General features: G+C 39.4%; 4 long non-coding RNA genes across 4 annotated transcripts; all 4 read right to left on the reverse strand.

The window, feature by feature from the left end:
* Positions 1 to 3,545: 3,545 nt before the first annotated feature.
* Positions 3,546 to 4,321, reverse strand: LOC102079938 (uncharacterized). Its single transcript, XR_002062366.2, has 4 exons — positions 4,242 to 4,321; positions 4,057 to 4,130; positions 3,874 to 3,921; positions 3,546 to 3,736 (listed from the first exon to the last, which is right to left on the reverse strand). It is a non-coding gene; the product is annotated as an uncharacterized LOC102079938 (long non-coding RNA).
* A 4,323-nt stretch (positions 4,322 to 8,644) lies between these two features.
* Positions 8,645 to 9,580, reverse strand: LOC109202452 (uncharacterized). The gene is made up of 4 exons (XR_002062367.2): positions 9,367 to 9,580; positions 9,182 to 9,255; positions 8,978 to 9,025; positions 8,645 to 8,841 (listed from the first exon to the last, which is right to left on the reverse strand). It is a non-coding gene; the product is annotated as an uncharacterized LOC109202452 (long non-coding RNA).
* A 4,065-nt stretch (positions 9,581 to 13,645) lies between these two features.
* LOC109202450 (uncharacterized) lies at positions 13,646 to 14,485 on the reverse strand. The gene is made up of 4 exons (XR_003220648.1): positions 14,368 to 14,485; positions 14,183 to 14,256; positions 13,979 to 14,026; positions 13,646 to 13,842 (listed from the first exon to the last, which is right to left on the reverse strand). It is a non-coding gene; the product is annotated as an uncharacterized LOC109202450 (long non-coding RNA).
* Positions 14,486 to 18,645: 4,160 nt separating this feature from the next.
* LOC102080003 (uncharacterized) lies at positions 18,646 to 19,411 on the reverse strand. Its single transcript, XR_002062364.2, has 4 exons — positions 19,368 to 19,411; positions 19,183 to 19,256; positions 18,979 to 19,026; positions 18,646 to 18,842 (listed from the first exon to the last, which is right to left on the reverse strand). It is a non-coding gene; the product is annotated as an uncharacterized LOC102080003 (long non-coding RNA).
* Between the last annotated feature and the right edge of the window lie 7,362 nt (positions 19,412 to 26,773).

Here is a 26,773-nt window from a genome sequence, read left to right on the forward strand (position 1 = left end):
TTTTTTTTCAGTGTCAATATGTTTTTTTGGTTTCATTTCAAGGTGACATCATTCTGATCCCATACTTACCAGGTTTCAGACTCATAGATGAAATACAGGGCAGGGGCTGGTTTTTTGTAATTTTGTAGGGGGCGCTGTGGCACCATTTTGTAATATTCCATGAAAATAATCACATAACAGAAAAGCCGTCATCACATTGGAGGTGTGTGCAAAAAGACATGACATTTCCTGTTCCTACTAGGTGGCACTCTGCGTATTCCTAAAAGTGGGCATATCAATCTGTTCAGGGCAGGTTTGTCATCACGCCTGTAAAGTCTGGTACTGATCAGACTGGATTTCTTTTGAGTTATACTAATTTGTTTCTTCATGGTGAGACATCAATGTTTGCCATGTTGCTGGGGTCACGCCCTTTCGCAAAAGCTCACAGTTTTCAATGTATTGCCAAGACCAACTCCATAAGGCTTTCCTGGAGGAATTTGAGGCTGCACGGGTCACCCATCTCTATACTGTACTCCAAAGTGTAAAACGTTAAATGTCCTGTTCCCACAAGATGGCGCTGTCACTGATGTCAAATATGGCAGTCGAAATTTGTTCAGGGGTGGAGCCTTATCAAATGTGTGCACTTCGATCCAGGTCGGACAATGTATGACGGAATGAAAGACAATAAGATTTTCATGGAAATCACGAATCATCGAAATTCGCCGTGGCGCCACGGCCACACCGTATCCCGAAAACTCAAAAGAAAACTGACTGTTTTGTTTGTCTCCACATGATACACGTGTGGGTCAAATTTCATTCATGTAGCTCAAACTATGTGTTTGTAGGACTGCATTTAACAAAGCATAGGTGGCGCTCCAGAGCCATTTTCTAATGCTTATATGTAAAACGATCAAAATACGAAATTTTTCACTAGACCTGACATGTGTGCAAAATTTCATGAGTTTTTGAGCATGTTAAAGCCCTCAAAAAGTGACTTGTTTTGCCTGAATAATAATAATAAGAAATGGATCAGATACAATAGGGCAAGCATATTCAAATGGCGGCCCGCGGGCCACATGCGGCCCAGAAGCAACCTGCAAGTGGCCCTGCCTGTGTTCCTGGCAGAAACACAGAGAAAATTTAAAAAATTAAAAAATTAAAAATTCCTACAGCGTAGTGTAGACTGTGAATGCAACACCCCTAGTAGCATAGCAATATTTAACCCACAATGCACCGTGATGTAAACATATTAAACAATCATCGTAATATATGATGCGACAACAGCATGTCTTTCTCAGTCCAAAAGCATAAAATTGACAATGAAAACCATCGGTTTAACCCTGCCTGGACTGACAAATACTTATTCATTTTACCGCCAAATCCAAATGCCAAACCTATGTGTTTAATTTGCAGTGAGTGTGTTGCGGTACTTACGAAGGTACCACAATGACAAACACCAGACTTTCTACACAAACTTTCCAGAGCAATCTCAGGACAGGGGTTCAAAAGTACAGTTTAATTGCGAGTTTAATAATCTTACAACCGGAGTTGTACTACCATGGTGAGGGTCCTGTACAGCCCAAGAAAGAGCTGCAGCAGCTTCTTTTCGTGTTGGCTTCTTGGCGAAGAAGAAAAGGCCTTTCACAGATTCTGAAACGGTGAAATACTGCATGCTGGCCGTGGTGAATGCGGTGAAAAGTGACGAAAAAATTAAAGTAAGTGTGACATCTGCTATTAAAAACGTACCCCCTGTCAGACAGTTCAAATATTCGTAGAGTTGAAGTTATGGCGTTAGACGAGTTTGAAATGCTGTTAGATGACCTGAAGAAAACTGATGTAATGTCTATAGAAGGAGATGGGTTCACAGACAGAACTGATCATGCACAGTTGTGCGTATATGTCCATTTTTTTGGATGGGAAATTGCTCGGCTTACTACCGTAAGAGGGACACACAGCTGGCGATATAATGTTTGAGAAGATTTCAGCTCTTTTTCAGGAAAATGGTCTGGATATGAAGCGTGTCTGTATACTTGTGACGGATGGGGCTCCATCCATGGCAGGAAAAGTGAGTGGTCAGCAAAACATTTATTTTAATTTGAAAGGGAATTATCAAAATGTTTTTTTTAAATTATTATTTCAAATGTCCAAAAAAATAGTTTAGTTATAGCTCCTTTTTTTTTTAAATGGACCTTTTGGTGTGCATTTGTGAGAGGTCACGAGATTTACAGGGGAAAAAGGAATAAAAAAATTACTTGTTTGTCAATACAGTTGTGTGGGTTTAAAATTGATCATGATCTGCTGCTTACTGGCTGCAAAAAAATATATGACCCAGATAAATTCCTCGGTTTGAAAATCTGGCCCAACTAACTTCTTAGTTGAATAGCCATGCAATAGGGCTTTCGCACTGTCAGTGCTCGGGCCCTATAAAAAGGATGTCAGACTAGGTGTTGTCTGCTAACCGCTTAAGCCGCTAAATCTCCTGATTTGTAATAATAGACTTGACTTGACTTTTGATTTTCTGGTCACTGTTGTGTTTAGTAGCTGCCAAATAAAGTTCATCAGTGAAAATCAGTTAGACTCAAAATGTGTCTTTTGTTTTGTTTTGTTTTTCACAAACACCATTGTAAGCCCTCAAAAAGTCACTTAGGCACAAGTTTTTGTACACAGATTTTGCCATTTTTTCTCTGTACACGATCACAGGGAATTTTAAATCAAACAATTGAGATAATATTGCAGAACTGCAGACGTTTACCTTTAATGTGGGTGGGTCTTTACAAAAATATGGCATCAACTGTTTAAGTATTACAAACATTTTTATCTTTAGTGCCCAATTTTCAGCAGCTCAGTAGTAATTGGATGGCCTGACATCATTTTATATACAAACATCATTTTTTAATGCTTTGACTGAAATACTTAAGTCTATACACCATGAACATCACAAATACTGTGTTTCCTCCCTTCAGATGTTCTTCTTGGCATTTACTACAGAGTCTTCGGTTGCTGCTTCTCTTTGGTTCTCTTTATCTTCAGTTTTGTCTTTAATAGCTGCTGTACTGCTTTGGTAAGTGGACTGATTCTTATATAGTGCATTTATACTCTCCCTGCTTTATACAACATGCCACATTCAACCATATGAACTTCCCTAATTAACATTCACACACATTCATACTCCAATGGATGCATCAGAGTAACTTGGGGTTACTAACTTGGGCCAAGTATTTTGCATGCAGACTGGGGAAGCCAGGGATTAAACCACTAGCCTTCCTAATCAGTAGATGACCTGTGCTACCTCCTAAGCTCCAGCCACCCCTTTTTCAATGTGTTTTTGCACTGTGACACATTAATCAGCTGAGCAAGAGTAGAGAGTAAGACATTTTTCATTGAAAATGGTCTGCTTTCTGAAAATAATTCAGAATTTCAAAAGATTTTTGTTTTTCTGTTAAGCCACAACACTGACCTATGAATCGTACAAAGCTTTTTTAAACTCTATAAGACCAAGTCATTCAAAAATAAGTGGAGATTTTCAATAATCTGTGTGAATAAATTATGAAAAACAACAATGCCATTCAACATAGGTTTTTATTCATTGTTGGTTCATTTTCAATTCATTCTTTGTAACAGTAGTAGCTGTTGGTGAAGGAGCAGCTTATCGTAGAGCGGCAAGAAGCGCTGCAAGGAGCGTTGGATTCTGCAGAAGTGTTGGATTCTGTAGAAGAGCTGTTAGCAGGGCAAGAGAATTCGTGGTAGTCCCAAAAGTCTGCAAGAAAATCAGTAATAAATATTATTACATGGGGATAATGCATTCTCTGTTGAATGGCTTTCTGTGGATATGATCATATCGGAGAGTCCAGTGTGTCTAATGTTCAAACCTAGAAAGACAAACATGAGACTCACCCCCTCCCCAGATGAAGAACGTGCATCACGCTCATGTGCTGAGTCAGTCTGTTTAAAAAAAGAAACATGCAAATGTGTTGTTTGGATATGACCGTACAGGAACACTGATACAGTTTCTGGTGAGATATATTTCTATATTACAGATGACATCACTAGTACAGTCTTCAGTCATATTACACTTACAGGATTTGCCAGAGCAAGGCTCAGCAGGCATCCAAGCAGAAACACAACCTTAATCATGGTTTCAGTGATTTCACCTGTTAACAATATTTCAGATGAGATGTGGTCCAAACCATCTACAAAATCACCATTTCGCCAACATTACACTGAAAACAGAGAAGCAATAAGAGATTGATGAGAAATGTTACCGTCAGGTCTTCACAACTTCAGCAGACTGTCTCAGAGATGTGGATAATTGTGGTAATGCTGTACTGACAGCAGAGCTTTTTATACACAGTTGCAAGTGATGATTTAACCTCATTTGCGTAACTGTTGGGCAATTGTAGTTCTCAGAAAACATTCTCATCTTAATATAAGAGGAAACACTATTAGGCAATATTTAAGAACACACCTGATTAAATCCTTTTGGTAAAGCACACTTAAAAAGCAACAAGCTGCAGCAATGCTGAGTCTCCATGTCAACTCCATGCTGTTGAAAGTTTCGATTTCAAACTATGTGCCAGTTTTTAAATTTTACTGATAGGCCACTAAAACAAGAGTTTTGATTAACAAACAAAAAACTGGATACTTTTTTCTGAATACTATCATCACGTTCAGTGTGTGAAGAAACTGTAAAAAACTGCATCTTCTAAGGACATTGAAAAAAATGCCACCCCTTTCCCTATTGGTGAAAAAATGTATCCTGTCAACCAATCAGAGAGTTATATGGCAACACATGATATCTGGTTGTTTAGGAACCCCTGAAAAGGTTAGAGGTGACGGCAGTGAGAGGGAGAGAGAGAGAGAGAGAGAGAGAGGTTATGAGAGCAATATCAAAAGGATGTCAGACTGGGTGTTGTCTGTTAACTGCTTAAGCCACTAAAGCTCCTGATTTGTAATCATAGCGAGATATTTCCATCTGTTTACCAGTTTGCAAACACTATAGGGTGGACACCTACATTACAGTGGTAATATGCATTGCTTTATAGTTATATGAAGCAGTGTTTCAAAAATTTTGGGAGCCACGGTCCATATTTCACATTGGAAAAATCACACAGCACACCACCAAACCAAAATGTCACAAAAAGCATATTGATAATTTTCCCTGGAGCACCCGTAGTGGAAATGATTCGGTTTGTCCCCAATATACCTTTTTGCCTCGTTCTGACCACTAGTCATGTTATGGCCTTCATCTTGGTCAGAATTTTCTCCAGAACCCAGGTCAGATTGACTACTTTTTCTTTTCAAGTATTCATCTACTGGTATTACGCCCTGCGTGGTCTCACAACATGAATATTATGTAATTTTTTCTTCCTGTCCTTCTGTTTTACTGGGAGTTGGCAACCTATTTAATTAGAGCAGGTAGTTGTACTGCCCTCTAGTGGAAGAAAAAGTAATTGTTCTGCCGGTTACTAATGCCCATTGCTTAGAGTACTAATCAGGTGGAACCAAATAATCTTCCAGGGCACGCCTGATCATTTCTCCAGTGGTTGGCAAACACTGATATTGTCACGGAAAACGGGGTGAGCCGTGTGGAGTAATAAATGAGGACCCAAGAGCAGGCATTCGCTGAGATGCGAAGGAGGTTTATTGCAAAATAAAACACAAGGACAGAATGGCGAAACAGAACTAAAGATAAACTAAACTGGGAGAAACTAAATTACAAAACAGCAAACCAGAACATGAAGGAAGGTGGGCGAAGGCACATGAAGGTTGGCAGCAGGGAGAACACACGGTAGATACACAGATGGACCAGCAATCAGCACACAAGTAAGCACGACTTAAATACACACTGAAAAACACAGGGAGCTTACGCACATGTGGGGAACACAGCTGGAACTGATGAGCCTGATAAGACGGGGGCAAGCAAACTGAATACAATGACGTAAGACATGGACCTTCAAAGTAAAACAGGAAACAAGAAACAGTTCACAAAGACGCAGACTTGACACTGAACTAAAGCTACACTAAACACGAAGGCACAAGACACAAACCCTAAGAACAAAACCCTAAACCAGAATAAACTGAAACATAGAATTATAGTATTCAAAACAGGATAACTAAACAATCAGAACATAAACCATAATACAGATAAATACCAAAATACAAGAAACTGAAAATGCTGGGTCAAATGACCCAGGACCGTGACAGATATAAAGACTAATGTTTACATTGAAGTATTGGACAAATCTATTGACCTTATTATTTCATCAAGAACATCCAGAACCCCACTACAACAACCTCCTTCTCTCTGACACAGTCTGCTGCAGCCTTAAAACTTAAGGTAATTAAATCTTTACTCTCAGCATTTCTTGTGTAAGGATTGTGAAAGATAATTGTTTTTTTTGTTTTTTTTTTTCAGTTTGATGTATTTGTCATTTTGCTATCTTATTTTCTTTAATATTTTTGTTTTTTCAACAGGTATAATAACTGAAACCATGCTGAAGGTATTTCTGCTTGGATGCTTCCTGCACTGAACATTCAGAATGTCACTACAACAACCTCCTTCTCTCTGAGACTGTCACAGTCCTGGGTCGGTGACCCAGTGTTTTGTATCTGTTTAATTTGTGTTTCTTGATTATTTGTTATTCATGGTTTTCACTGTTAGTGTTTTGGTTTCTGTCCTAGTATTTCTAGCTCCCTAGCATTTCCTGAGTTCTAGTTCTTAGGTTTTGTTATTTGGCTTCCCTGTGTTCTGTGTTGTCTGCTCATTGCCCTCCCATCCCACGTTTCACGTTCCTATGTTCTTTGTCTCCCCGGTCTCTTTGTTAAGTTTACGTAGCTTGTGTTCAGTCGCCATGTTTCCTGTTTTACTTTGAAGGTCTGTGTCTTATGTCATTGTATTCAGTTTTCCTTCCTCCCTGTCTCCCTCCTGTGTTACCTCTGCATGTCTTCCCTGTATTGCCTCAGCGTTCTCTCCGTCAGCTTTTCTGTGTTTCCTGGTTCCTCATCCCTTGGTTCTGGTCCACCTTCAGGTTATATGTTTATGGTTAGTTTTCCCTAGTTTAGGTTTTGTTAGTTTTCTCTGTTCCACCTGTTTGCAGTATTTATCATCCATAAATAAAAGCTCGCCTTCTGTTCAAAACATTCTCCCGCATCCATGTCGGCATTTGGGTCCCCATTCTTCTAAAATCCCATACGTCTGCCTCCGCAGCCATGACAGAGACAGTCTGCTGCAGCTGTACAAATAACATTTTTACTCTCAGTATTTTTTGTGCATGGATTTTGAAGGATAATTTTTATTTGCTTGGATGAATGTGTCATTTTAGTACATCTTATTGTATCTTATCTTTTTCTCAACTTATCTATTCATGTTATTGAACATCACTTTCTGTAAAATGTTCTGTAAAATGGATATTTTTCTCTCTACAGATGACCAACAACAACAACAACCCCCTTTAGCAGCTTCTCTCTGCCTTCCTACAAGCACTTGCTACAACTATTACAACAGCTGCACCCACTATAACTCCCTGAAATCATAAAGGAAACTAAAAAACCAATGAGTGGTTTTAAGCCAGCATTGCATTTATGACGCCAGCACAATGTTGCTTGTTTTGCATTAGTTTTTCTCTTTTCTAAACTGAATCTTGACTTTTGACTTTCTGATCACTGTTGTGTTTAGTAGCTGCCAAATAAAGTTAATCAGTGAAAATCAGTTAGACTCAAAATGTGTTGGGGGTTTTTTCTGTTTGTTTTTCACAAACACCATTGTATTGTATGGTTAGGCATAAGTTTTTTTACACAGATTTTGCCAATTTTAAATCAAACAATTGAGATAATATTGCAGAATTGCAGATGTTCACCTTTAATGTGGGTGGGTCTTTACAAAAATATGGCATCAACTGTTTAAGTATTACAAACATTTTTATCTTTGGTGCCCAATTTTCAGCAGCTCAGTAGTAATTGGATGGCCTGACATCATTTTATATACAAACATCATTTTTTTATGCTTTGACTGAAATACTTAAGTCTATACACCATGAACATCACAAATACTGTGTTTCCTCCCTTCAGATGTTCTTCTTGGCATTTACTACAGAGTCTTCGGTTGCTGCTTCTCTTTGGTTCTCTTTATCTTCAGTTTTGTCTTTAATAGCTGCTGTATTGCTTTGGTAAGTGGACTGATTCTTATATAGTGCATTTTTACTTTCCCTGCTTTATACAACATGCCACATTCAACCATATTAACGTCCCTAGTTAACATTCACACACATTCATACTCCAGTGGATGCATCAGAGTAACTTCAGGTTACTAACTTGGGCCAAGTATTTTGCATGCAGACTGGGGAAGCCAGGGATTAAACCACTAGCCTTCCTAATCAGTAGATGACTTGTGCTACCTCCTAAGCTCCAGCCACCCCTTTTTCAATGTGTTTTTGCACTGTGACACATTAATCAGCTGAGCAAGAGTAGAGAGTAAGACATTTTTCATTGAAAATGGTCTGCTTTCTGAAAATAATTCAGAATTTCAAAAGATTTTTGTTTTTCTGTTGAGCCACAACACTGGCCTATGAATCATGCAAGCTTTTTTAAACTCTCTATAAGACCAAGTCATTCAAAAATAAGTGGAGATTTTCAATAATCTGTGTGAATAAATTATGAAAAACAACAATGCCATTCAACATGGGTTTTTATTCATTGTTGGTTCATTTTCAATTCATTCTTTGTAACAGTAGTAGCTGTTGGTGAAGGAGCAGCTTATCGTAGAGCGGCAAGAAGCGCTGCAAGGAGCGTTGGATTCTGCAGAAGTGTTGGATTCTGTAGAAGAGCTGTTAGCAGGGCAAGAGAATTTGTGGTAATCCCAGTAGTCTGCAAGAAAATCAGTAATAAATATTATTACATGGGATAATGCATTCTCTGTTGAATGGCTTTCTGTGGATATGATCATATCGGAGAGTCCAGTGTGCCTAATGTTCAAACGTAGAAAGACAAACATGAGACTCACCCCCTCCCCAGATGAAGAACGTGCATCACGCTCATGTGCTGAGTCAGTCTGTTTAAAAAAGAAACATGCAAATGTGTTGTTTGGATATGACCGTACAGGAACACTGATACAGTTTCTGGTGACTCGATTCAACACACAGTGCAAGATATATTCCTATTCTACAGATGACATCACTAGTACAGTCTTCAGTCATATTACACTTACAGGATTTGCCAGAGCAAGGCTCAGCAGGCATCCAAGCAGAAACACAACCTTGATCATGGTTTCAGTGATTTCACCTGTTAACAATAATTCTGATGAGATGTGGTCAAAACCATCAGCAAAATCACCATTCCACCAACATTATACTGAAAATACAGGAGCAATAAAAGATTGGTGAGAAATGTTACCGTCAGGTCTTCACAACTTTAGCAGACTGTCTCAGAGATGTGGATGATTGTGGTAATGCTGTACTGACAGCGGAGCTTTTTATACACAGTTGCAAGTGATGATTTAACCTCATTTGCGTAACTGTTGGGAAAATGTAATTCTTAGAAAACATCCTCATCTTAATATAAGAGGAAACACAATTAGGCAATATTTAAGGACACACCTGATTAAATCCTTTTGCTACAGCACATTTAAATAGCAACAAGCTGCTGACTTGTATCCTGTCAACCAATCAAAAGATTATATGGCAACATGTGATATTTGGTTGTTTAGGAACCCCTGAAAATTTTTGAGATGACGGCAGTGAGAGAGAGAGAGATTATGAGAGTGATAACAATAGCGAGCAGATTCCATAAACCAGGACCTGCTCTTGATGTTCTTTTAATTGATTTTTGTCTTCTTATCTATTAAATAAACTTAATGTACCTTTGTCCTATAACAGCAAATTGTTAAAAAAAAAAAAAACAGGATGTCAGACTGGGTGTTGTCTGTTAACTGCTTAAGCCACTAAAGCTCCTGATTTGTAATCATAGCGAGATATTTCCACCTGTTTACCAGTTTGCAAACACTATAGGGTGGACACCTACATTACAGTGGTAATATGCATTTCTTTCTAGTTATATGAAGCAGTGTTTCCCAAACTTTTGGAGCCATGGCCAATATTTCACATTGGAAAAATCACACAGCACACCACCAAACAAAATGTTGCAAAAAGCATATTGATAATTTTCCCTGGAGCACCCGTAGTGGAAATGATTCGGTTTGTCCCCAATATACCTTTTTGCCTCATTCTGACCACTAGTCATGTTATGGCCTTCATCTTAGTCTGAATTTTCTCCAGAACCCAGGTCAGATTGACTACTTTTTCTTTTCAAGTATTCATCTACTGGTATTACGCCCTGCGTGGTCTCACAACATGAATATTATGTAATTTTTTCTTCCTGTCCTTCTGTTTTACTGGGAGTTGGCAACCTATTTAATTAGAGCAGGTAGTTGTACTGCCCTCTAGTGGAAGAAAAAGTAATTGTTCTGCCGGTTACTCATGCCCATTGCTTAGAGTACTAATCAGGTGGAACCAAATAATCTTCCAGGGCACGCCTGATCATTTCTCCAGTGGTTGGCAAACACTGATATTGTCACGGAAAACGGGGTGAGCCGTGTGGAGTAATAAATGAGGACCCAAGAGCAGGCATTCGCTGAGATGCGAAGGAGGTTTATTGCAAAATAAAACACAAGGACAGAATGGCGAAACAGAACTAAAGATAAACTAAACTGGGAGAAACTAAATTACAAAACAGCAAACCAGAACATGAAGGAAGGTGGGCGAAGGCACATGAAGGTTGGCAGCAGGGAGAACACACGGTAGATACACAGATGGACCAGCAATCAGCACACAAGTAAGCACGACTTAAATACACACTGAAAAACACAGGGAGCTTACGCACATGTGGGGAACACAGCTGGAACTGATGAGCCTGATAAGACGGGGGCAAGCAAACTGAATACAATGACGTAAGACATGGACCTTCAAAGTAAAACAGGAAACAAGAAACAGTTCACAAAGACGCAGACTTGACACTGAACTAAAGCTACACTAAACACGAAGGCACAAGACACAAACCCTAAGAACAAAACCCTAAACCAGAATAAACTGAAACATAGAATTATAGTATTCAAAACAGGATAACTAAACAATCAGAACATAAACCATAATACAGATAAATACCAAAATACAAGAAACTGAGAATGCTGGGTCAAATGACCCAGGACCGTGACAGATATAAAGACTAATGTTTACATTGAAGTATTGGACAAATCTATTGACCTTATTATTTCATCAAGAGCATCCAGAACACCACTACAACAACCTCCTTCTCTCTGACACAGTCTGCTGCAGCCTTAAAACTTAAGGTAATTAAATCTTTACTCTCAGCATTTCTTGTGTAAGGATTGTGAAAGATAATTGTTTTTTTTGTTGTTTTTTTCAGTTTGATGTATTTGTCATTTTGCTATCTTATTTTCTTTAATATTTTTGTTTTTTCAACAGGTATAATAACTGAAACCATGCTGAAGGTATTTCTGCTTGGATGCTTCCTGCACTGAACATTCAGAATGTCACTACAACAACCTCCTTCTCTCTGAGACTGTCACAGTCCTGGGTCGGTGACCCAGTGTTTTGTATCTGTTTAATTTGTGTTTCTTGATTATTTGTTATTCATGGTTTTCACTGTTAGTGTTTTGGTTTCTGTCCTAGTATTTCTAGCTCCCTAGCATTTCCTGAGTTCTAGTTCTTAGGTTTTGTTATTTGGCTTCCCTGTGTTCTGTGTTGTCTGCTCATTGCCCTCCCATCCCACGTTTCACGTTCCTATGTTCTTTGTCTCCCCGGTCTCTTTGTTAAGTTTACGTAGCTTGTGTTCAGTCGCCATGTTTCCTGTTTTACTTTGAAGGTCTGTGTCTTATGTCATTGTATTCAGTTTTCCTTCCTCCCTGTCTCCCTCCTGTGTTACCTCTGCATGTCTTCCCTGTATTGCCTCAGCGTTCTCTCCGTCAGCTTTTCTGTGTTTCCTGGTTCCTCATCCCTTGGTTCTGGTCCACCTTCAGGTTATATGTTTATGGTTAGTTTTCCCTAGTTTAGGTTTTGTTAGTTTTCTCTGTTCCACCTGTTTGCAGTATTTATCATCCATAAATAAAAGCTCGCCTTCTGTTCAAAACATTCTCCCGCATCCATGTCGGCATTTGGGTCCCCATTCTTCTAAAATCCCATACGTCTGCCTCCGCAGCCATGACAGAGACAGTCTGCTGCAGCTGTACAAATAACATTTTTACTCTCAGTATTTTTTGTGCATGGATTTTGAAGGATAATTTTTATTTGCTTGGATGAATGTGTCATTTTAGTACATCTTATTGTATCTTATCTTTTTCTCAACTTATCTATTCATGTTATTGAACATCACTTTCTGTAAAATGTTCTGTAAAATGGATATTTTTCTCTCTACAGATGACCAACAACAACAACATCCCCCTTTAGCAGCTTCTCTCTGCCTTCCTACAAGCACTTGCTACAACTATTACAACAGCTGCACCCACTATAACTCCCTGAAATCATAAAGGAAACTAAAAAACCAATGAGTGGTTTTAAGCCAGCATTGCATTTATGACGCCAGCACAATGTTGCTTGTTTTGCATTAGTTTTTCTCTTTTCTAAACTGAATCTTGACTTTTGACTTTCTGATCACTGTTGTGTTTAGTAGCTGCCAAATAAAGTTAATCAGTGAAAATCAGTTAGACTCAAAATGTGTTGGGGGTTTTTTCTGTTTGTTTTTCACAAACACCATTGTATTGTATGGTTAGGCACAAGTTTTTTTTACACAGATTTTGCCAATTTTAAATCAAACAACTGAGATAATATTGCAGAATTGCAGATGTTCACCTTTAATGTGGGTGGGTCTTTACAAAAATATGGCATCAACTGTTTAAGTATTACAAACATTTTTATCTTTGGTGCCCAATTTTCAGCAGCTCAGTAGTAATTGGATGGCCTGACATCATTTTATATACAAACATCATTTTTTTATGCTTTGACTGAAATACTTAAGTCTATACACCATGAACATCACAAATACTGTGTTTCCTCCCTTCAGATGTTCTTCTTGGCATTTACTACAGAGTCTTCGGTTGCTGCTTCTCTTTGGTTCTCTTTATCTTCAGTTTTGTCTTTAATAGCTGCTGTATTGCTTTGGTAAGTGGACTGATTCTTATATAGTGCATTTTTACTTTCCCTGCTTTATACAACATGCCACATTCAACCATATTAACGTCCCTAGTTAACATTCACACACATTCATACTCCAGTGGATGCATCAGAGTAACTTGGGGTTACTAACTTGGGCCAAGTATTTTGCATGCAGACTGGGGAAGCCAGGGATTAAACCACTAGCCTTCCTAATCAGTAGATGACCTGTGCTACCTCCTAAGCTCCAGCCACCCCTTTTTCAATGTGTTTTTGCACTGTGACACATTAATCAGCTGAGCAAGAGTAGAGAGTAAGACATTTTTCATTGAAAATGGTCTGCTTTCTGAAAATAATTCAGAATTTCAAAAGATTTTTGTTTTTCTGTTGAGCCACAACACTGGCCTATGAATCATGCAAGCTTTTTTAAACTCTCTATAAGACCAAGTCATTCAAAAATAAGTGGAGATTTTCAATAATCTGTGTGAATAAATTATGAAAAACAACAATGCCATTCAACATAGGTTTTTATTCATTGTTGGCTCATTTTCAATTCATTCTTTGTAACAGTAGTAGCTGTTGGTGAAGGAGCAGCTTATCGTAGAGCGGCAAGAAGCGCTGCAAGGAGCGTTGGATTCTGCAGAAGTGTTGGATTCTGTAGAAGAGCTGTTAGCAGGGCAAGAGAATTTGTGGTAGTCCCAGTAGTCTGCAAGAAAATCAGTAATAAATATTATTACATGGGATAATGCATTCTCTGTTGAATGGCTTTCTGTGGATATGATCATATCGGAGAGTCCAGTGTGCCTAATGTTCAAACGTAGAAAGACAAACATGAGACTCACCCCTTCCCTAGATGAAGAACGTGCATCACGCTCATGTGCTGAGTCATTCTGTTTAAAAAAGAAACATGCAAATGTGTTGTTTGGATATGAACGTACAGGAACACTGATACAGTCTGTAGTAACACAATTGCACACACAGTACAAGATATATTCCTATATTACAGATAACATCACTAGTACAGTATTCAGTCATATTACACTTACAGGATTTGCCAGAGCAAGGCTCAGCAGGCATCCAAGCAGAAACACAACCTTGATCATGGTTTTAGTGATTTCACCTGTTAACAATAATTCTGATTAGATGTGGTCAAAACCATCAGCAAAATCACCATTCCACCAACATTATACTGAAAATACAGGAGCAATAAAAGATTGATGAGAAATGTTACCGTCAGGTCTTCACAACTTCAGCAGACTGTCTCAGAGATGTGGATGATTGTGGTAATGCAGTACTGACAGCGGAGCTTTTTATACACAGTTGCAAGTGATGATTTAACCTCATTTGCGTAACTGTTGGGAAAATGTAATTCTTAGAAAACATCCTCATCTTAATATAAGAGGAAACACAATTAGGCAATATTTAAGGACACACCTGATTAAATCCTTTTGCTACAGCACATTTAAATAGCAACAAGCTGCTGACTTGTATCCTGTCAACCAATCAAAAGATTATATGGCAACATGTGATATTTGGTTGTTTAGGAACCCCTGAAAATTTTGGAGATGACGGCAGTGAGAGAGAGAGAGATTACGAGAGTGATAACAATAGCGAGCAGATTCCATAAACCAGGACCTGCTCTTGATGTTCTTTTAATTGATTTTTGTCTTCTTATCTATTAAATAAACTTAATGTACCTTTGTCCTATAACAGCAAATCGTTAAAAAAAAAAAAAAAACAGGATGTCAGACTGGGTGTTGTCTGTTAACTGCTTAAGCCACTAAAGCTCCTGATTTGTAATCATAGCAAGATATTTCCATCTGTTTACCAGTTTGCAAACACTATAGGGTGGACACCTACATTACAGTGGTAATATGCATTTCTTTCTAGTTATATGAAGCAGTGTTTCCCAAACTTTTGGAGCCATGGCCAATATTTCACATTGGAAAAATCACACAGCACACCACCAAACAAAATGTTGCAAAAAGCATATTGATAATTTTACCCTGGAGCACCCGTAGTGGAAATGATTCGGTTTGTCCCCAATATACCTTTTTGCCTCATTCTGACCACTAGTCATGTTATGGCCTTCATCTTGGTCGGAATTTTCTCCAGAACCCAGGTCAGATTGACTACTTTTTCTTTTCAAGTATTCATCTACTGGTATTACGCCCTGCGTGGTCTCACAACATGAATATTATGTAATTTTTTCTTCCTGTCCTTCTGTTTTACTGGGAGTTGGCAACCTATTTAATTAGAGCAGGTAGTTGTACTGCCCTCTAGTGGAAGAAAAAGTAATTGTTCTGCCGGTTACTCATGCCCATTGCTTAGAGTACTAATCAGGTGGAACCAAATAATCTTCCAGGGCACGCCTGATCATTTCTCCAGTGGTTGGCAAACACTGATATTGTCACGGAAAACGGGGTGAGCCGTGTGGAGTAATAAATGAGGACCCAAGAGCAGGCATTCGCTGAGATGCAAAGGAGGTTTATTGCAAAATAAAACACAAGGACAGAATGGCGAAACAGAACTAAAGATAAACTAAACTGGGAGAAACTAAATTACAAAACAGCAAACCAGAACATGAAGGAAGGTGGGCGAAGGCACATGAAGGTTGGCAGCAGGGAGAGCACACGGTAGATACACAGATGGACCAGCAATCAGCACACAAGTAAGCACGACTTAAATACACACTGAAAAACACAGGGAGCTTACACACATGTGGGGAACACAGCTGGAACTGATGAGCCTGATAAGACGGGGGCAAGCAATCTGAATACAATGACGTAAGACATGGACCTTCAAAGTAAAACAGGAAACAAGAAACAGTTCACAAAGACGCAGACTTGACACTGAACTAAAGCTACACTAAACACGAAGGCACAAGACACAAACCCTAAGAACAAAGCCCTAAACCAGAATAAACTGAAACATAGAATTATAGTATTCAAAACAGGATAACTAAACAATCAGAACATAAACCATAATACAGATAAATACCAAAATACAAGAAACTGAAAATGCTGGGTCAAATGACCCAGGACCGTGACAGATATAAAGATTAATGTTTACATTGAAGTATTGGACAAATCTATTGACCTGTATTATTTCATCAAGAACATCCAGAACCCCACTACAACAACCTCCTTCTCTCTGAGACAGTCTGCTGCAGCCTTAAAACTTAAGGTAATTAAATCTTTACTCTCAGCATTTCTTGTGTAAGGATTGTGAAAGATAATTGTTTTTTTTGTTTTTTCAGTTTGATGTATTTGTCATTTTGCTATCTTATTTTCTTTAATATTTTTGTTTTTTCAACAGGTATAATAACTGAAACCATGCTGAAGGTATTTCTGCTTGGATGCTTCCTGCACTGAACATTCAGAATGTCACTACAACAACCTCCTTCTCTCTGAGACTGTCACAGTCCTGGGTCGGTGACCCAGTGTTTTGTATCTGTTTAATTTGTGTTTCTTGATTATTTGTTATTCATGGTTTTCACTGTTAGTGTTTTGGTTTCTGTCCTAGTATTTCTAGCTCCCTAGCATTTCCTGAGTTCTAGTTCTTAGGTTTTGTTATTTGGCTTCCCTGTGTTCTGTGTTGTCTGCTCAATGCCCTCCCATCCCACGTTTCACGTTCCTATGTTCTTTGTCTCCCCGGTCTCTTTGTTAAGTTTACGTAGCTTGTGTTCAGTCGCCATGTTTCCTGTTTTACTTTGAAGGTCTGTGTCTTATGTCATTGTATTCAGTTTTCCTTCCTCCCTGTCTCCCTCCTGTGTTACCTCTGCATGTCTTCCCTGTATTGCCTCAGCGTTCTCTCCGTCAGCTTTTCTGTGTTTCCTGGTTCCTCATCCCTTGGTTCTGGTCCACCTTCAGGTTATATGTTTATGGTTAGTTTTCCCTAGTTTAGGTTTTGTTAGTTTTCTCTGTTCCACCTGTTTGCAGTATTTATCATCCATAAATAAAAGCTCGCCTTCTGTTCAAAACATTCTCCCGCATCCATGTCAGCATTTGGGTCCCCATTCTTCTAAAATCCCATACGTCTGCCTCCGCAGCCATGACAGAGACAGTCTGCTGCAGCTGTACAAATAACATTTTTACTCTCAGTATTTTTTGTGCATGGATTTTGAAGGATAATTTTTATTTGCTTGGATGAATGTGTCATTTTAGTACATCTTATTGTATCTTATCTTTTTCTCAACTTATCTATTCATGTTATTGAACATCACTTTCTGTAAAATGTTCTGTAAAATGGATATTTTTCTCTCTACAGATGACCAACAACAACAACAACCCCCTTTAGCAGCTTCTCTCTGCCTTCCTACAAGCACTTGCTACAACTATTACAACAGCTGCACCCACTATAACTCCCTGAAATCATAAAGGAAACTAAAAAACCAATGAGTGGTTTTAAGCCAGCATTGCATTTATGACGCCAGCACAATGTTGCTTGTTTTGCATTTGTTTTTCTCTTTTCTAAACTGAATCTTGACTTTTGACTTTCTGATCACTGTTGTGTTTAGTAGCTGCCAAATAAAGTTAATCAGTGAACATCAGTTAGACTCAAAATGTGTTGGGGGTTTTTTCTGTTTGTTTTTCACAAACACCATTGTATTGTATGGTTAGGCATAAGTTTTTTTACACAGATTTTGCCAATTTTAAATCAAACAATTGAGATAATATTGCAGAATTGCAGATGTTCACCTTTAATGTGGGTGGGTCTTTACAAAAGTATGGCATCAACTGTTTAAGTATTACAAACATTTTTATCTTTGGTGCCCAATTTTCAGCAGCTCAGTAGTAATTGGATGGCCTGACATCATTTTATATACAAACATCATTTTTTTATGCTTTGACTGAAATACTTAAGTCTATACACCATGAACATCACGAATACTGTGTTTCCTCCCTTCAGATGTTCTTCTTAGCATTTACTACAGAGTCTTCGGTTGCTGCTTCTCTTTGGTTCTCTTTATCTTCAGTTTTGTCTTTAATAGCTGCTGTATTGCTTTGGTAAGTGGACTGATTCTTATATAGTGCATTTTTACTTTCCCTGCTTTATACAACATGCCACATTCAACCATATTAACGTCCCTAGTTAACATTCACACACATTCATACTCCAGTGGATGCATCAGAGTAACTTGGGGTTACTAACTTGGGCCAAGTATTTTGCATGCAGACTGGGGAAGCCAGGGATTAAACCACTAGCCTTCCTAATCAGTAGATGACCTGTGCTACCTCCTAAGCTCCAGCCACCCCTTTTTCAATGTGTTTTTGCACTGTGACACATTAATCAGCTGAGCAAGAGTAGAGAGTAAGACATTTTTCATTGAAAATGGTCTGCTTTCTGAAAATAATTCAGAATTTCAAAAGATTTTTGTTTTTCTGTTGAGCCACATCACTGGCCTATGAATCATGCAAGCTTTTTTAAACTCTCTATAAGACCAAGTCATTCAAAAATAAGTGGAGATTTTCAATAATCTGTGTGAATAAATTATGAAAAACAACAATGCCATTCAACATGGGTTTTTATTCATTGTTGGTTCATTTTCAATTCATTCTTTGTAACAGTAGTAGCTGTTGGTGAAGGAGCAGCTTATCGTAGAGCGGCAAGAAGCGCTGCAAGGAGCGTTGGATTCTGCAGAAGTGTTGGATTCTGTAGAAGAGCTGTTAGCAGGGCAAGAGAATTTGTGGTAGTCCCAGTGGTCTGCAAGAAAATCAGTAATAAATATTATTACATGGGATAATGCATTCTCTGTTGAATTTCTTTCTGTTGATATGATCTTATCGGAGAGTCCAGTGTGTCTAATGTTCAAACGTAGAAAGACAAACATGAGACTCACCCCTTCCCTAGATGAAGAACGTGCATCACGCTCATGTGCTGAGTCATTCTGTTTAAAAAAGAAACATGCAAATGTGTTGTTTGGATATGAACGTACAGGAACACTGATACAGTCTGTGGTAACACAATTGCACACACAGTACAAGATATATTCCTATATTACAGATAACATCACTAGTACAGTATTCAGTCATATTACACTTACAGGATTTGCCAGAGCAAGGCTCAGCAGGCATCCAAGCAGAAACACAACCTTGATCATGGTTTTAGTGATTTCACCTGTTAACAATGATTCTGATGAGATGTGGTCAAAACCATCAGCAAAATTACCATTCCACCAACATTATACTGAAAACAGAGAAGGAGTAAGAGATTGATGAGAAATTTTACCTTCACGTCTTCACAACTTGAGCAGACTGTCTCAGAGATGTGGATGATTGTGATAATGTTGTACTGACAGTGGAGCTTTTTATACACAGTTGCAAGTGATGATTTAATCTCATTAGCATAACTGTTGGGAAATTGTAATTCTTAGTCAACATCCAAATCTTAATATGGAGAAACACCATTGGGTAATAATCAGGGACATACCTGATTACACCTAGCTCATAGTAGTTATGATTTCTGTCAGAAATTATATACCATGGTTGGTTTGTCTAACATTCAAATGTGAAACTGTGGCGTACATTGTCCTTACTTGATGTCAATTTTGGTCTGAGATACTTAAAACTAAAGGGTTAAGTACCAGTCTTCCAGTCAGCATTCAGTGATATTTTTTTTTTGTCCTGGAGGTCTTGAACGTGAAGAAATGTTGTATTTCATAGAATAATACTGGGGATTTGTGGTCTGTTGTGTATGCAAGAGCCACTCTTGTTGCTGCACCACAGGGATATGAGATTTGCCAGGTATGATTCACATACAAAACTAAAATATGTTTGTGAATGTTCCTTAAAGTACAATTGTCTATACACGTAAAAATATATGAAGAATGGTCACTATGTCCTCTCTATCTTTATATCTATATAATAATGCTTTGTGTATTACCACTGCAGTTTCAATTAAAAGAATTAAAAAGAAAATGCAAGTATCCATGACCATCTTTAGTTATCGTCTAACATCCAGGGATCCTCATGATGTGTTTCACAGTGTCTAACAAGCTTTGTAAAGTATCTTGATGCATGCTCAATCATCCTGGTAAGGAAGTCCAAAAACTGAATCTGTTCATCTTGATGTAGCGTTTAGAGTAGGAGAGCGCAGTGTTTAGAGAAAATGCTTCTCAGCTGTTCCGATGCTCGTAACACCTAAGCAATCACTAAGGACTTTCACTTAAAAAAAGTAGTTGTCCTACTCTCCTGTCTTGCCTGGGGCATTCTTTAATGAAATCAGTGGAGTTTGACGACGTGAACTGATAACTTTCTCCTTCAGGATTTTATGGTAGAGAGAAAAGAAGTCACTATCACTGTCACTGTTTTATCACTGTCACTGTTTTAGTTTTGCACCAAAGGGACTAGCCTAATGCCTCAAACCTCTCAAATAGGTCAACTTTTGTCTCATCAGTCCAAAGAAGATTTTACCAAAAGTTAGACGCAACTAGTCCGATACAACTTTATGAAGCTCACTTCTGTGTGATGACAGCGATACTGCGGTGGGTTGTTGAAGATATCCTGAACTTTTGTCTTTGTAACTGCTGCTGATTTTAGCTGTTAACTGATGTTAGCCAGCATTAGTGAAACTTTCTCTGAAGTTGCTGTAGCAGTGTTGGACTCAGCCACTTGACAAATAAACTCTCATACAATGTGAGAATGTAATGAAACTGTTTATCAGTGGAAAAGTGTGATATATGTGGTGTGATAGGGCACTTGAACCTAATCCTAGCAAAATGTGAGCTTATGACCTGGCTGGTTTTGTTGTTTAGTCAGCTCTGTGGTATAGCTCTAACTTCAGTGCAGTTCAAAAACACAGCAGATTCCACACGCAAGGACCCACTTTTCCTGTTCTTTTAATTGATTAGCGTTTAAGTGTTATGTCACACTGGGTGTTGTCTGTTAATTGCCTAAGCTGGGAAATCTCCTGATTTGTAATCATAGCAAGGAATTTCCATCTGTTTACCAGTTTCCAAACACTACAGGGTGGAGATCTACATTACAGTGGTAATATGTAGTGTTTTCTGGTCATATGAAGATTAATGTTAACATTTGGGTATTGGACAAATCTATTAAACTGCATTATTTCTGATACTTGTGATGAAATGAGTGCAGCATAATCATATCAGGTTGAATGATGAATTGCCAAAAATTTCAAAATGGATTGCTGTTGAACCTTGTGATGAAATGTTTTAAAAAACATTCAGTGTTAATTTTCATATAAATGTATTTGTATTTTCATTTGTGTCATATTTGCCATATCTATTTCCTTTTTGGGGGGGGGGACTTATAAACAATGCCGATCCAGTAAGTGTATCTTTGGATTCACGCCTGACACTCCTTTAGGTGGCGCTGTCACTTGGTGTTTGCTCTCTTTGCGGTACAGTAGCACTTCCAGTTCCTGTTCCACCACACGGTGATGTTTATGACTAGCTTATCTGCATGGCAATTTAATTAAAAACTTTTAGATAACTTCTGTTTTTGTAGTATAATCTTTATGTGCTTCATCCGAAGCACACTCTCTGTGTACTCACTCCCTAATTTATAGCCAAATTTACTCACTGTGTCTTTACTGTTCCGCTAGCTTAGCTTAGCTCGTAGCCAACTCGGTAGCAGCATGGCCTCTTCACCTGTCCCTCCTGCACTTTCCTGCTCATTGTGTCAGATATTTAGTTACTCCTCGGCCTCCTTTAGCAGTAATGATACTTGTAACAAATGTAACATATTTGCAGCTCTGGAGGCCACGATTACTGAATTGGAGACTCGGCTTCGCACCCTCGATTCACCTGTAGCTAGCCAGGCCCCTGTAGGCAGTGCAGGCGAAGATAGCGTAGGCCCTGCTAGCTGTCCCCCGGCAGACCCCAAGCAGCTGGGGAAAGAGGCTGGCTTGGTGATGGTCAGGAGAAGGCATAGTCTTAAACAGAAGCCCCAGGTACACCACCAACCTGTTCATATGTCTAACCATTTTCCCCACTCGGCGACACACCCGCCGGGGGTCAAACTCTGGTAATTGGCGATTCTGTTCTGAGACATGTGAAGCTAGAGACACCAGCAACCATAGTCAATTGTCTTACAGGGCAGGCAACATTGAGGGAAATTTAAAACTGTTGGCTAAGGGTAAACATAAATTCAGTAAAATTATAATTGACGTCGGCAGTAATGACACCCGGTTACGTCAATTGGAGGTCACTAAAATCAAAATTGTATCGGTGTGTAACTTTGCCAAAACAATGTCGGACTCTGTAGTTTTCTCTGGTCCCCGCCCCAATCAGACTAGGAGTGACATGTTTAGCCGCATGTTCTTCTTAAATTGCTGACTGCCTGAGTGGTGTTCAAAGAACAATGTGGGCTTCATAGATAATTGGGAAATTTTCTGGAGGAAACCTGGTCTTGCTAGGAGAGACAGCATTCATCTCACTTTAGATGGAGCAGCTCTCATTTCTACAAATATGGACCAATTTATTAAACCCCCCAAAATATGACTATTGTTACCTCTAAACAGCTTCACCCCAGTTTGTGGATTCCTCAGGCGTCCAGAGACAACACCGGGACTCAGTAGTCAATTCACAACACTTTTATTCATCGACACTTATTGATACAGCTTCTAGAAGGGAGATGTACAGGACCCCGGAATTCCTCTGCAGATCTCAACTCCTTTGTCCGTTAGACCCAGTTTTGTAGAAGTTATCCCCCTTCTAAGCCCTATATGATGTGCCATAAACTAAAACACTATATTCATGTGTGTGTATGTGGGTGCACATGAGTGCCTACGTGTGTGTGTACCTGTGTGTGTGTATGTGTATACATATGTAGGTACCCCTGTGTACGTGACTCCCTGCCGGTCATAAAAGTCCATCTCCCCTCCAGACCACAATTATCAGGTTACAAACACTGAGACCCTCACCCAGGCATCCCCTGGGGAATTTCCACTCAGCTATAATCAAAGGAGCTTGCAAAGAAAAGCGTCTGGACTTCTTTAAGCTGCTTGAAGATGTTTCACCTCTCATCCGAGAAGCTTCTTCAGTTCTACGGTCAAATGGCCGAGAGTCCCAGATTTAAACCCAGTGGGAGTTTCCCCCCCAAAGAGGGACAACATCAGGGTGATCATCACCTGAGCTAAGGTGTGAAAGCGGGTGTGGGTCCCAATCAGCCAGGGTTTCGGGTGAGCTCATTGTGAAACCTGGCCCCACCTTGTCATGCGAATTCCTGAGGTCAGATGGCCCAGGATGTGAGTGGGCGTTAAGGTGTCTGGGGAGGGAACTCAAACTCTATAATCCAGTTTTGAGACATTTCACCTTCTCGGATGAGAGGTGAAACGTCTTCAAGCAACTTAAAGAAGTCCAGATGCTTTTCTTTGCAAGCTCCTTTGACTACGATGATCTGGATGACTGAGAACCTTCACACACACACTCAGCTATAACTTCTCTTTGTCTTACTTTTTTCAGCTCGCGGTGAGGGAAGGTCTCCTACAAGTCTACTCCTAATTTTATGACACGTTCAGGACTTTATTACATCCAGGGCAGTGTCAGTGTCTCTACACTATTCTACATTCTATCTCACACATTTCTAACTCCCAAAATAAGCTACAAATATCTTCACTATCCAGGGTTGGGACCAGGAAGCAGAGTTGCAGTCTTACATGCCTCTCTGCAGCTTCTCTCCTCCTGTTACCCCCCAAAAAACCCATCTCCATTGAGACTGTGTCAGCTCCCAAACAGACAAAAAACAAACCAAAAACCAGCAATAAAAAACTTAAACATAAAAAATCACAAAGAAAGAACAATACAGTATCCACACCTGAACCAAAGAGTAAAACAGTGAAATGTGGATTATTAAACATTAGGTCTCTCTCTTCCAGGTCTCTGTTAGTACATGACTTAATAATTGATCAACAAATTGACTTACTTTACCTTACAGAAACCTGGTTGCAGCAGGATGATTATGTTAGATTAAATGAATCAACACCCCCAAGTCACTTTAACTGCCAGAAATCTCGAAGCACGGGCCGAGGGGGTGGTGTGGCAGCAATTTTTCACACCAGCCTATTAATCAACCAAAGACCAAGACAGACTTTAAATTCATTTGAAAGCCTGATGCCTAGCCTTGTCCACCCCAGCTGTAAAACTCAAAAAACAGTCTTATTTGTTATCATCTATCGTCCACCTGGGCCGTACACAGAGTTTCTGACTGATTGACTTTTTATCTGATTTAGTGCTCAGCTCAGATAAAATAATTATTGTGGGTGATTTTAACATCCATGTAGATGCTAAACATGACAGCCTCAACATGGTACTTAATTAGACTTATTAGACTCAATTGGCTTCTCTCAAAATGTAAAAGAACCCACCCACCACTTTAATCACACTCTAGATCTTGTTTTAACATATGGTATAGAAAGTGAACATTTAACAGTGCTTCCTGAAAACCATCTCCTGTTTGATCATTTCCTGATAACATTTAAATTTACAACAATTGATTACACAGCAGTGGGGAGTAGACTTCACCACAGTAGGTGTCTTTCTAAAACACTGTAACTAAGTTTAAGAATATAATCCACCCACTGTTATCATCTTCAATGCCCTGTACCAACATAGAGCAGAGCAGCTATCTGAACGCTACTCCAACACAGGTCGATCATCTTGTTAATAATTTTACCTCCTCACTACGTATGACTCTGGATACTGTAGCTCTGGCGAAAAACATGGCCTCAAATCAGAAGTACTTGACTCCGTGGTATATGATAGGTTTGTAGCTTGAACCTATTCGCTGGAACGTTGAAGGCAATGTGATTACACAGCAAGCAAGACACGAGTAGGCAACATTCTTAATGTTTCACATGCACGGGAGAGAACTGGACAGGCGCCGTTCCTTCGCTTGACCCCAGTTGCTCTCGTCCGCTCTCCCGTAACACTGCTCTTTTATTGTGGTTACATGAATATGCATAGGTTCATTAACATATGACATCTTATATAGGTATGCATGTGAACAAAGAATACCCTGAGTGTGTGTGTGTGTGTGTGTGTGTATCTGTGTGTGTGTGTGTGTATGGGGTCAAGATGTAACCCCAGGAAGACTCCCCAAAGCTGGTGCCAGGAGTCTAGCGGTACATCTGAACAAAAGGCTCTTAGCCTAAAACAGATATACGTATGTTTGCTATACCATATATCAGCAAGAGAAGATACGACCTCTCCTAGGAGGTGTGTGATCTATGCCAGAACACTCTGAAGAGGAGTGAACGCACTCCCCTCTTCATGCTACACAGAGTTGTTACAGACCTCCTGGGATGAAACATTCTTTCAATCTACAAATGATTATATACTTCTAAGCATATATGAGTAAATATTTCTAAGCATAAATGACAATCACAATACAAATCTAACATTTCCCCCCTTTTGGCAATTACGCTAGAAAAGTCCCCAGTTATGATCCCGTCATGTCTGACAGTGTCAATGCAGCCATTTTTATACTCAGCATATGTAAACGTATACAGTTTGACAAATGTATTAGCAGTTATCCAAGTTCTCATTGATCTCATTCAATAGTAAACTGCATCCTATGAGCAAACAAATGAATTATTAATTGTCAAAAGAGAAATTAACATTTTCAAGATCACTCCAGCTTGATGGTGCTCCTCTGCAAGACATGTAAATCGCACGTCTCTCTGCAGAGTGGTTTAAGTTCTGCAGGGCGTCATAAAGGTCTCTTCCAGTTGTTTCCATCACTGTTCATAGGACCAGAGTGTATGTAGAATAGACATTCAAACATACCAGTTGAGTTTGCCGTTTGTCAACATGGGTCTCAGCTATCTTGAAAGCTGCAGACCTCTTCAGCACTCGAGTTTTATGGCCTCTGCCAACCCCCATCACCTCACTTCAGGCCTCTGTCCTGTGGGGGATATTTATGACTCCTCCATTGTCCATCCTCTGCAGGAAAACCCTCTGTGGAACGGGTGCTGGATCCAGTTCTCTTACTGCTGTTATGATCCCAGCAGTCTTCAGTGTGCCATCGTATGCACAGTATAGTGACACAGCATTAGGTGATGTTCATAGGAAACTGCTATCATCACCACCATAGCTTCTGGTTCCTGTGCTTTTCACAGAATCATGATGCCATCCTTGAACTCCCCCTGCTCTGTCAGTGGAGCTTGGCACGCTCCCCTCATCCTTCAGGTGCCCATCTGTCGTCCACAATCTCCTCTGTTGGCCTCTGGAAAGCCCCCTTGGCACAGCTCTCATTCCAATGCAGCTTCATGGTCCTTGCTGTGGCTGTGGAATCTGATCTCCCAATGGGCCCCAAACAGCTCGACCTTTGACCTCAACCACTGCCTGGACTGTCAGCAATGCCTGGAATGGGTTGCTTCTCACTGGGCCTCAGAAGATTTCTCAGGAGATTCCTTTCAGCAATACTTTAACTGCTGCACCTATATTTCCTTGCTAGGAGGAAAAACCTATCTGGAAAGCATGTCAATCATCATCAAACCACATTCTTTAGTTCAGTGAGCTTCATTTATGGACCATCAAAGCCTCATCTGAACATGGATGCACCACTTTGCATAGGTTTAATACCTGTTGACTAACTGTTAATCACACAAAAATCATAGAAACATTGTTTAGAAAACATAGAAAACATAGTTTCATGTAATTCATGTAATTC

This window comes from Oreochromis niloticus, linkage group LG6 (assembly GCF_001858045.2).
Source record: "Oreochromis niloticus isolate F11D_XX linkage group LG6, O_niloticus_UMD_NMBU, whole genome shotgun sequence".
In the NCBI taxonomy this organism is placed as follows: Eukaryota; Metazoa; Chordata; class Actinopteri; order Cichliformes; family Cichlidae; genus Oreochromis; species Oreochromis niloticus.